We start from the raw sequence: 12,757 nt of genomic DNA, 5'->3' as shown, positions 1-12,757 counted from the left end.
GGTTAGTGGTGCTTGCCATGCAGGATGCTCCACCAGACCTTGTGATGATGGTAATTGCTTGGCAGCAATTGTAATCAGGGGGAAGAAGTAATCTAAGTTTAATTTTAAATTGGGGGTTACATTCCCTGATTATATTTTTTTGCATTTCCTGATTATATTTTTTTAACAGTGCGAATTGGTGGTGCTGGTATTTTCGTCAGGAGGAATATGAAAATTTCTCCAGGTCTTAGTCATGTGATGCAACACACAGAGGCGTCTTTGGCTATTTGATCTGATTTAAGCTAGCTGAACAATGCATCCTGCAAGGAAGTACAGGCCATAGCATAAAATATGATATTAGGTTTCTCGTTCGATAAAATATCCTAGACCTACCACACAGCAGTGTCCATAGAGTTACAGTACAGGGTGCACCATGCATGGTGTACCATGTTAGTGGGCAGGGTGCACCATGCATGGTGTACCATGTTAGTGGGCAGGGTGCACCATGGTAGTAGGCAAGGTGCACCATGCTTGGTGTACCATGCTAGTGGGCTGGGTGGACCATGGTAGGGGGCGGGGTGCACCAGTACTATGGTGCAGGGTGCACCATGGTACTGGCGTTTACTGTTATAATTGGTATAATTAACAGAGAGTGAGGGAGACAGGCGGGTCATCACCCAGGAATTACGCCAACGCAATTTTTCACCGATGATTAACTCGTTAATTGGTGATAACACAATCATCACGTAATTGCATTTTGTGATTTTCTTTAGGCCGGAACGAATGTAATTTTTGTATGTCACGCGCACATACTCGTATACACATGTATACAGACATAGACAAGCTCATCCACACACACACACACACACACACACACACACACATCCACTCTGGTGTCAGTAATGAGGCTGATTTCTGTATTTCTTGAAGGATTTTGAGTTCTCGTGCACTTTTGAATATTGCTGCTTAAGTTGACGTATTAATATGATTAGAATCTTTTTGGAATCATGGCGGTTCTTTTTTGTTTCGTCGGGGATATTTTACCTAAGCTGTTGGGATCTCTGCAGTTGGAGCGTGTTGATGAGGCTGCCCTCGAGCTGTTCTTGAAATTCTAACATTAACTCAGGATGGGACTTACACAGATGACAACAAGGAAATGAGTGAAATATTGAAATCCCAGTACGACTCTGTGTTTAGTGAACCACTAATCGGTCTGAGGATCGACGACCCAAATGATTTCTTCATGAATGAGCCTCAAAACTCCATAAATGTATGCCAGATTTCCGACATTACCCTAACTCCGATAGATTTCGAAAAAAACCATCGACAACATGCCTATGCACTCAGCCCCGGGCCCAGACTCGTGGAACTCTGTTTTCATTAAGAACTGCAAGAAACCCCTCTCGCGTGCCCTAAGTACACTATGGAGGAGGAGCTTGGACATGGGTGAAATTCCACAGTCACTTAAAACAACGGATATAGCCCCACTCCATAAAGGTGGCAGCAAAGCATTAGCTAAGAACTATAGACCAATAGCTCTGACGTCCCACATCATAAAAATCTTTGAAAGAGTGCTAAGAAGCAGGATTGCAAATCACCTGGATTCCCAAAATCTGCACAATCCAGGGCAACATGGGTTCAGGGCAGAACGCTCCTGCCTCTCACAACTACTGGATCACTATGACATGGCCTTGGATGCACTGGAAGAAAATCAGAATGCAGATGTAATATACACAGACTTTGCAAAAGCATTTGACAAATGCGATCATGGCGTAATAGCCCATAAAATACGTGCTAAAGGAATAACTGGGAAAGTGGGGAGATGGATCTTCAACTTCCTAACAAATCGAACACAAAGAGTAGTGGTCAACAGAGTTAAATCGGAGGCTGCCATAGTGAAGAGCTCTGTTCCACAAGGCACAGTACTCGCCCCCATCTTATTCCTTATCCTCATATCAGACATAAACAGAGATATACACCACAGCACCGTATCATCCTTTGCGGATGATACTAGGATCTGCATGAGGCTGTCATCTGCTGAGGACGCGGTTAACCTCCAAGAAGATATAAACAAAGTTTTCCAGTGGGCAACGGTAAACAATATGATGTTCAATGAGGACAAAATCCAACTACTCCGTTATGGAAAACTGGAGGAGATAATAACTAGAACAGAGTATACTACTGACTCCGGCCATACAATAGAGCGGAAAAATAATGTAAGGGACCTGGGAGTAGTAATGTCTGAGGATCTCACTTTCAAGGATCACAACAGTGCCACGATCGCACGTGCAAAGAAAATGATAGGATGGATAATGAGAACTTTCAAAACGAGAGATGCCAAGCCCATGATGATCCTTTTCAAATCACTTGTTCTCTCTAGGCTGGAATACTGCTGTACATTAACATCTCCATTCAAAGCAGGTGAAATCGCAGATCTAGAGAGTGTACAGAGATCCTTTACTGCAAGTATAAGTTCTGTCAAGTACCTTAACTACTGGGAACGCTTGGAAGCACTTGACTTGTACTCGTTGGAACGCAGGAGGGAGAGATATATCATAATCTACACTTGGAAAATCTTGGAAGGAATGGTCCCAAATCTGCACACAGAAATCACTCCCTACTAAAGTAAAAGACTGGGCAGGCGATGCAAAATGCCCCCAATAAAAAGTAGGGGCGCCATTGGTACACTAAGAGAAAACACCATAAGTGTCCGGGGCCCAAAACTGTTCAACAGCCTCCCATCAAGCATTAGGGGAATTGCCAATAAACCCCTGGCTGCCTTCAAGAGAGAGCTGGACAGATACTTAAAGTCAGTGCCGGATCAGCCGGGCTGTGGCTCGTACGTTGGACTGCGTGCGGCCAGCAGTAACAGCCTAGTTGATCAGGCCCTGATCCATCGGGAGGCCTGGTCATGGACCGGGCCGCGGGGGCGTTGATCCCCGGAATAACCTCCAGGTAACCTCCAGATAACTCTGACATTCGAAGCATAACTCCTCCTTTCATGGGGCTGGCGTTGTTGTGAGTTTGTATTTATCATAGATGTAGCAAGGTGTGATATGGTAATATAGTTCTTCCATGTTCCGAGGAAGGAATTGATAATAAGGAAATGAGAATAGTTCTGGCAGAATAATAGCCACCTTTTTCTTGTCCCTGGCTGAAAGTGGTCGATGACTTTCAAACATCTGATTATATATATGTATATAATGTTAATATTTTTCCCGAGTACCTATTAAGGTAAGGCCACAGTGAATATTATTTTGTACGGGAAGTGAATATTATTTTGTTTATAGTTTCACTCACTGAATTGTCTTGTTTATAGCCTCACTCACTGTCTTATTTATAGTTGCACTCACTAACTCTCTTATTTACACTCCCAACTTCACTGCTATATGAGGATTTTATCATGCATAATCAATAATAGTTACCATCTAGACTTAGGCCAAGATAGAAGTATGGGAAGTTGCAACATAGACTGCCAACAAGGCCATACTTGGAGACCACAAAAGTGCAAGACAGAAAATAAACCCGGCCAGCAAACACTGGCAGAGCGTCACGGGATCCGCGAGTTTTAACCTGAGCCAGAAAAATACTCGACGATATCTGATTATAATTTGAATGTGTAATGGAGCTACAGGTATCACGTGAAATGTATTCCGCTCCCGAGGATAAGTATCCTGTTAGGCGGGAGAGATTTGATTATTTTTAAAGTCCAGTTTAGACTGTGGATTCGTCAGTGCTGTGTTGGCGTTTATGTGAGGAGGTGTAAGGGGTTAATGGTTGTTGTGTTCCAGCCTCCAGCTTGCCATACTCTTACAGATTCTTCTGTTTATCTGTCATTTTCTTCTCATTTTATCAAGTCGATTTCCTTTGACTCTTGTTTTTGTTGCTCATCTCCCTCCCTTTTATCTTGATTATCTCTCTCTCTCTCTCCATCTTGGTTGGTTATCACTCTGCTCATCAGTTTGCCTTTGTGTCAGTTTTTGCTTCCTTGTGTCTGTCTCTCCATCTTTTTGCTATTAGTATTATCTTCTCTCAGGTCGTCGTCTCCATCCTTATTCTCTTCCACCCAACGTTGTCTTCCACTTTCTCCTTCACTTCTACAAGTCATTACTCGACGAAGCACCTTGTATCATCTCTCCGCTTCCTTTACGCTTAAGTTTTTTCTGTTACCCTCATGATTAATACTTAGTTCTGTCAGTGTTAATCATCCAGAGTATATTTTTGGTGTCAGATATTCTATATTTGTTTATCTTTGTCAAAGTTTGTAATTTTTTTTTTCATATAGTGAGATATTTTTCATATAGTTAAGTGAGGAGTCATTTGCTCTATTAAATCTCACATGTTATATGTACTATGAATTTCAGTTTTAGGAGCGATTCGATTGTTTTTATTTCAACTTTTGTTTTGCACTTTTGTTGTGACCTTATATATCACGTAATACACAAATAACCCGCACATGGTCATGGTATCGTGCCTTTTTGTTCTTAATATCACATAACTCTTCATAATCTCTGATGGTTGTGATCTTAGAGGATTGTTACTTGGTCATTGTTGTGGCAACACCTTCATCCATTCCTTATTATCTGTATTTTCTTCTCTACACTGTTCTTTACCCTCTCTCGTCTACCGTCTTTATTCTTTCCCTTATCCATCCTTTCCCCCCCTTTCATTCCCTCTCCCCCTCTCCATACCTCTGAATTTCTCCGTTCTTCTATTTTATCTACCCTTTGCATTCTGTATTATTCACCTCTTCCTTTCACATCCAAACAATTCCTAGAACTATCGCTTCCCTATTCCCTAATTTCTACCTTATTCCTTCTACCACTCTCTCTGTCTGTCTCCTGTCTCTCTCTCTCTCTCTCTCTCTCTCTCTCTCTCTCTCTCTCTCTCTCTCTCTCTCTCTCTCTCTCTCTCTCTCTCTCTCTCTCTCTCTCTCTCTCTCTCTCTCTCTCTCCTTAACAAGTGTTTTTTACAGAGCAAGATTGAGAGCTCCTTCCTTTATTTACAAGATGAGAGCTGTTACCTACTTCAACTCCTCTGAACGCCTTGTTTTAGTTAAGAAACATACATATAAGAAAAAGGATGAAGTTGTAGCCAGCTGTGGGCCAGCGATTTCATTTGGTCAACTGACTTTTATCTCAGCGATGTTGTCATGCTGTACGAACATGTTCCATGGCTGATCTCAGACGAATGATGATCTTGAGAAGGATACTGCAGCCAGGACGTAGTTGCTGTTTGCTGTCCGTCTTGTGGTGTAGAAGCGGCCTCTCTCTCTCTCTCTCTCTCTCTCTCTCTCTCTCTCTCTCTCTCTCTCTCTCTCTCTCTCTCTCTCTCTCTCTCTCTCTCTCTCTCTCTCTCTCTCTCTCTCTCTCTCTCTCCTCTCCCCGTGAAAACCATCTTGAAAGACATTTTACATATTTACGAGGCTGCCGTGGCTGGGCCCAGACATTACCTTTCTGAATAATTAATGAAATTTATACCCACACAGATCACATTGTTTATTCTCATTACAGCAGGGAACACTTTGAGGATCACTGGAGGGAACACTTTGAGGATCACTGGAGGGAATACTTTGAGGATCACTGGAGGGAACACTTTGAGGATCACTGGAGGGAACACTTTGAGGATCACTGGAGGGAACACTTTGAGGATCACTGGAGGGAACACTTTGAGGATCACTGGAGGGAACACTTTGAGGATCACTGGAGGGAATACTTTGAGGATCACTGGAGGGAACACTTTGAGGATCACTGGAGGGAATACTTTGAGGATCACTGGAGGGAACACTTTGAGGATCACTGGAGGGAACACTTTGAGGATCACTGGAGGGAATACTTTGAGGATCACTGGAGGGAACACTTTGAGGATCACTGGAGGGAACACTTTGAGGATCACTGGAGGGAACACTTTGAGGATCACTGGAGGGAACACTTTGAGGATCACTGGAGGGAACACTTTGAGGATCACTGGAGGGAATACTTTGAGGATCACTGGAGGAAACACCTTGAGAATCACTGGAGGGAACACTTTGAGGATCACTGGAGGGAACACTTCGAGAGTCACTGGAGGGAACACTTTGAGGATCACTGGAGGGAACGCTTTGAGGATCACTGGAGGGAACACTTTGAGGATCACTGGAGGGAACACCTTAAGGATCACTGGAGGGAACACTTTGAGGATCACTGGAGGGAACACCTTAAGGATCACTGGAGGGAACACTTTGAGGATCACTGGAGGGAAAAATTTGAGGATCACTGGAGGGAACACTTTGAGGATCACTTGAGGGAACACTTTCAGGATCACTGGAGGGAACATTTTGAGGATCACTGGAGGGAACGCTTTGAGGATCACTGGAGGGAACACTTTGAGGATCACTGGAGGGAACATTTTGAGGATCACTGGAGGGAACACTTTGAGGATCACTGGAGGGAACACTTTGAGGATCACTGGAGGGATCCTCTCAAAGCACACAGCAGAGACTCATTTCAAACTGTGACGATCTCCGTCACCACAGTTGATTTTCAAGGATAAAAACAAGATTCTCGACTGGAATAGATTCAGAAGCCATCACACAGGCATCCAATCCTGCTCTTTCAGTTGTAATCTTGGCGAGCCGGTGAGGACTCCACTGGGATATCGACTGTTGTAGCCAATAATGGCAGGAGGGTTTGTACTGGGGATGAAAACACACACACCCACGCACACACACACACACACACACACACACACACACACACACACACGCACACACACACACGCACACCAGGAGCTGAGTCTCGACCCCTGCAACTACAATTAGGTGAGTACACACACACACACACACACACACACACACAGCGAAGACCTAGTAGCAATCAGCGAAGAGGCGAGGCCAGGAGCTGTGAATCGACCCCTGCAACCACAAATAGGTGAGTACAAATAGGTGAGTACACACACACACACACACACACACACACTGGAGAGTGAAGTAGTGGAGGTAGGATCCATACATAACTTTAAATGAGGTACGATTAGGCTCTTGGAGCAGGGAGAGAGTGCACCCAGAGGCGGGGCCAGGAGCTATGAATCGACCCCTGCAACCACAAATATGTGGAAGTGTGCCATATTGCACACGCTTGGTTACTTAAACTGAACCTCAGCCTGAGAAAAGTTATGGTGCTTGGAGATGAGGAAGGGCGCTGAACATACAGAGGATGGTAATGTTCAGAGGAATAGTGAAAAAAAAGGCCTCGGTCAGATGACCGAGGCCTTCCTCTTTGAAGCGATTGTTATAGAGAAATGCTGATACCAGCGCCGCCTACCTGCATCGTCAAGAAGTCACTTAGGTACCCAGCTCTCCTAGGATCGCAGGTATTTGTGATTGTCAGAGAGCTGTTACCTGTCTTGATTTGTTGAACCCTAGTCTTAACGTAACGTCAGACTATTTTTCTCACCCGTCATTTAAATCCTTCAGCTAATCGAGTGTGTGAATCACTTGTCATGTTGGTAACCAATGTGTGTGCTTCGATTCTGTAGTTCGAGTGTTTTCATTGAGCCAGCGGGACTGCGAGGAATCACAGGGACTGTAGACTGTCAAAGAGTCGCGGATTTGGTCTTCCCAACTTTCACCTTCTGTGGAAGGGCTTCTATGAATATGTGGTCTTGAGTCATTGAATGACTTGTTTCTGTTCACTCTCGTCACCTCCGAGACAACTCGCCAGCCTGGTGGTTCATCGCTTCATATCACGGTTCGTTCCAGCCTGCTTGCTCGACTACTCTACACCGCGTTGATGGCCGAGGACATCTCATGAGGACTCTCGCCATTTTATACCAGTGGTATCTATTTATGGTGACTGGTGGTGGTTAACGCACTAGCTTGTGAGTTTTAGGATTCACTTACCCTGGGGTACAAACCCTCACCTGTTCTATGATTTGTAACCATATTCTGCTCTTCCTTCATTAACTTTGATTCACTTTCGTAATGCTGATTTTACTTTTACGTTTTTGTGATTCATTTATGAATTACTTCATGTTTGTGTGCTTACTATTAAGTAACTTTTCTTTATTTTTGTGTTATCTTTAAATTCTCCACATTGTTCATATTCACGTGTTATTCATATTTTTTCATTTTATATTTTTCTTAAAAATCGTCCCATGCTCTTTGAAATGGTTAGGAGGATCCAGTCTTTATAATTCTCAACCACATGATCACGGCACACACTGCCTCATATTTACGACATATTCTTGAGTATGTAGCATCTTTGTGGAACCTTCATTTAGTGTACGAATGGTATATAATACCGACAAGATGAGATTAAGACACATGTGCAACATCTGGGTATCTTTATTGTAGACGTTTCGCCATCCAGTGGCTTTATCAATACAAATTCTAGGACATAACTTGAAGACAGTAGAACTATGTACAGAAGATGAGGTAATCAGTCCCTCAACCTAGGAGTAGGTGCAAAGAACACCATAGTCTATGGTGCTCTTTGCACCTACTCCTAGGTTGAGGGACTGATTACCTCATCTTCTGTACATAGTTCTACTGTCTTCAAGTTATGTCCTAGAATTTGTATTGATAAAGCCACTGGATGGCGAAACGTCTACAATAAAGATACCCAGATGTTGCACATGTGTCTTAATCTCATCAACCTTCATTTAGTAACGCAGAGCAACGCAGGAAAGAGTTCCAAGGGGAGCAAGGAAACCGGCGCTTGAGCTAAAAGAAATTAGCTCCGATGAGAGAATAGAGATAGATCTAATGTCAGTGGATAAGCAAAAAAAGAAATGTGGGGATATGATCACCGTATTTAAAATACTACGAGGCACAGACAGGGAAGATAAGGATATTCTCTTAACCAGAATGCGATAAGAACAATAAACCAATTAACCACAGGTAGATTACGATGCATTTCTTCAGTGTAAGAGTCGTAAATAAGAAGAATGAGCTGAAAAAATCATAGGGTTCAGTCCCCTAAGTCGGTCGAAAGTTAAGAGCTGTGAACTGCGAAGACTGGAAAAAAAATCAGACATCAGATGTGATAAAGCATATAAAATGTATAGAGGCAACACATGCAGGGGGCTGAGACAGGATATCACCTTGGGTATTGTGGGAAGGAGCAGAGGCACTGCCTGATCCATCAGTAATGATATATAGGAAACACTATCAATGTGAACTCATTATACAAGGGACATCGACGTAAACCACTAAACCAGTCTTGCTGAGTAGTATACTGGATAAGGAACTAGAAAAGATAAAAAGAAAGATAATAATTTAATAACTTTAAAAATAGATTTACAATAAATATAGTAAGATACAGTAAAGGCAATAAAGCAAGAAAGAGAAGGTTGTGTGGACTGCAACTTCCTCGTCTGTTAGAAGACATTTTACAGTACCACGTACGAGACTTGTGCACTGGAAGTATGTGTTGCACAATGTTTATGATCTGATGTACGTATATGTAAAATTAGCTTTCCTAAGAGCTGTTTCCAGGATCTTTGACAAACTTTCCTTTAGATTCTAAATTATAGAAGCAAGGGAGACCTGAGGGAATGTGTTCATGATATGCAAAATACTCAAGAGATTAATTAAATGGAGATGATAGGGACAGGCTGTTTGAAATGTGAGAAGAGTGATTAAAGAGATAACTGACAGATAAAGACGCAGATAAGCCATATGGACGTAAGGAAGTATTTTATCTAGTTGAAATAAGGCGTAGCCGACAAGTGGTTAAAAAGGAGCATACAGCAAAAGGAGACCTTCATTATTACGACATTTCACCTAATGTAACTGAAACGTAGTACTAATAAAGGTCTAATTTCGCGGTATCATTTTTCTTTATACCAAGATATTATCTGGCTTTCATCTTTAACAAATATGACTGAAGTGTAATCAACTACGTAGACACCATACCTTAGAACCCTGGAAGAAAGGACACCCAGGGAAGACATGATTACGGCATAGAAGATACTAAGAGAACTCGACAAGGCAGCCAGAAATAGGCTGTCTCACGACAACCAGGTGAGTACAAAGTGGTGAGACACACATACAGACTTAGTAAGTTCCTAATAACTTCATAGCATTCCCGGGGTGCGTGAAATATATAGACAGGTCCCCTTACTTGAGGTAGTCGACTGTTGTTTCTCGTAGCCTGTGGAAAAAAAAGTTATGATGAGAATTTTGATGTAGACGGGACGGCACGAGCATTGTTCTACTCGTGTAACTACAAATTATGTTATCATAAATTATGTTAGTATAAAATTCCTGCCCAAAGAAGAGGTAGGAAAACTAATACGTACTTTAATGTTTATGAAGAAAGAATAATAATTCTCGGATGGCCTTGGAGGGCTTTACATGTCTCTCGACCAATTAAGGAAAACTTTGTGCTGCATAGTGATTGTGTCAGGGGAAGTGTATAATACTAAATTAAATAATAGGCATTCAAATTTTAAAATTGGAAATAGTGTTTAATCTATGTTAATTGCGGAGATCTTTTCTAAATGTCACAGATGACAGTTATCAGTTCCTTCGTCCAACGTGAGGAAGTGATGGTGTCTAGGGTAAATATATTTAATTAAACTAGATGTATTTCAGTCACTACGGAATCCGAGAAAGATATCCCCGTATTCCATAACCCCAAATACCTTGAGTCTCAATGTACGCGAGTGGAATAGTGCAGAGTGTAGCATAAGTTGATAATGCAGTTAAATATTAGTGTTGAAGATCTGAAGGAAATCAGAATAGACATTCATAAATCATTATATGGAAACTAATATTCAAATTTCTTAATAAATATTGTAAATTAAAGCCTTTTAAAGAGAAGTGACCAATATTCTAAAATACACAAGCATATTAAGCTTGAAGAAGCTCACATTTTGCATTATTACGTTAAGAACATGAAACGCTTGAGGAAAATCAGATACAACAGTCAGAAATTATTGCATGAAAAGCAGTATTTTAATATATTTAATATATATTTTTTTTAATTTCTTCTTCTTCTTCAAAAAAAAAGAGAGAGATCTGGCACCTACGCTGCCTAAAACCAATCCAAACGTTTCCCTGAGTAACATTGCCCAGATTTTAAAAAAGTTTTATGTTAGCCTATTGTACATAACATACAAATTTTTAAGAAAGGTCTGGGTACACACGGATGTTATGATTTAACCGGGATAACCGAAATAAAGTCAAACGCTGTCTTTATTTCTGATCAGCAGAAATATTCCCAAGTTGTTTCACACGAAACAATTACTTCAATAAAACTGACACATGATAATTTAAACAACCTAACATCAAGAGTTTTATGACTCTCTGATCGCGGGTTCTAACCCCACCCATGGTATTTTTTTTTTTTAACATCAAGAGATTGTTTCCTTTTAGGTAAACACATCAGCACTAAAAGTTTTAAATACAACCTGAAGATTAATTTTCCAGTTATTGCGCAGAATGCGACAAAATGTGTGTCTACATAACTTAAACCCATCAAATGTTCCATCTGATTCATACGATACATTAGTCATTGAAGACTGATGCCGTTCGTAGTTGTTTTATTTTAATCAGACAAACGCTAAACCCACAGTGGTCACATAGCGCCTGTGGAATGGGACGCATTTAAATTTGATTCAGACAACGGGGAAAATAAGCCCAGTTCCCTGGATCAAGAGCGTTTAAAATATGTAAATTAGAAAAAAAATTACTATTTTTTGGCTATGTTGCTCTAGGTAACCTTCATATTTATACTTAACAATGATAATGCTTCATTATAATGTTTAAGGAAATGCTAGTTCGAGCAGCAGGACCAGAGAACGAAAAAAAAATATGCCAAAAGCAAAGCTGAACATTCTTCTTGCTTCATAGTGATACATTTTTGTCTTTCTAGACAAGACGCAAGGTTTTAGTTGAAGATATTGCACAGGTCTGTATGCAGACCATTCAACTCATGTTGCATTCGGCCACAAAACATAGGCCCATGTGGCTACGAGACGTGTTCATATTCGGAGGAAAGGAAAATTTATTTGACTGAACAAGCTAACAGCTAACGTGTGTTGCAAAAAAAAAAAAAAAAAAAAAAAAAAAAAACCAAGGTGTATGCTGAAATGAAGCTTATTCATTCCCAGTGTGAAGTATTGAGGTTGTGCTGCTCTGCTCTTGAGTGGTCCTCTTGTTCCTGTAAGAAAAAAAACGAAGGATTCCCAAACATAAATGAATGTCTTTACAAAAATGTGGCACCTTCTGTCAAGACGCTTGAGAGTGAGGCAGACAGGCAGACACACAGACGGACAAACAAACAGACAGACCGACAGACAGATACAAAGAGACAGACAGAAGGGGGCTGGTGGCAAGAATAACGAGCAGTGCGTTGACGAGATTGGTAGCCAGGCGTCGTCGCCGTCGACCGCTCTGACGAACACTCCACATTTCTTCCAGTGAGGTGAATAGGCGGGAGCTGTAACTTTTTTGTCCTCAAATATTTCTATAGTGCGCGCAATGGCTAGTGAGACGAGGCTTGCCCTTCAAGCAGTACTAGAGCTAACCTCCCTCTTCATTAGGTCGATATTTGTCTTTCCGGTCGGCGACATCCTCGCCCTTTAAGCACAATGTAAATTTAAAATGTAGACCCCGCTAGCGAGCCATCATACAAGCAACGAAGCGATGAAAACCGACCATATCTGAGCTCCCACTGGGAGTCCATCTGGCAAAGACAGTTTATCAACCGAACTCATGGAATGATTACTGCCTTTTTCATTAATCTGACTCTTCTGTCACTCACACGGAGAGCTGAGTTTCTGCGGCTATGAT

Source organism: Cherax quadricarinatus, chromosome 21 (assembly GCF_038502225.1).
Source record: "Cherax quadricarinatus isolate ZL_2023a chromosome 21, ASM3850222v1, whole genome shotgun sequence".
NCBI classification, from domain to species: domain Eukaryota; kingdom Metazoa; phylum Arthropoda; class Malacostraca; order Decapoda; family Parastacidae; genus Cherax; species Cherax quadricarinatus.
Note: the sequence above shows the minus strand (reverse complement) of the source record.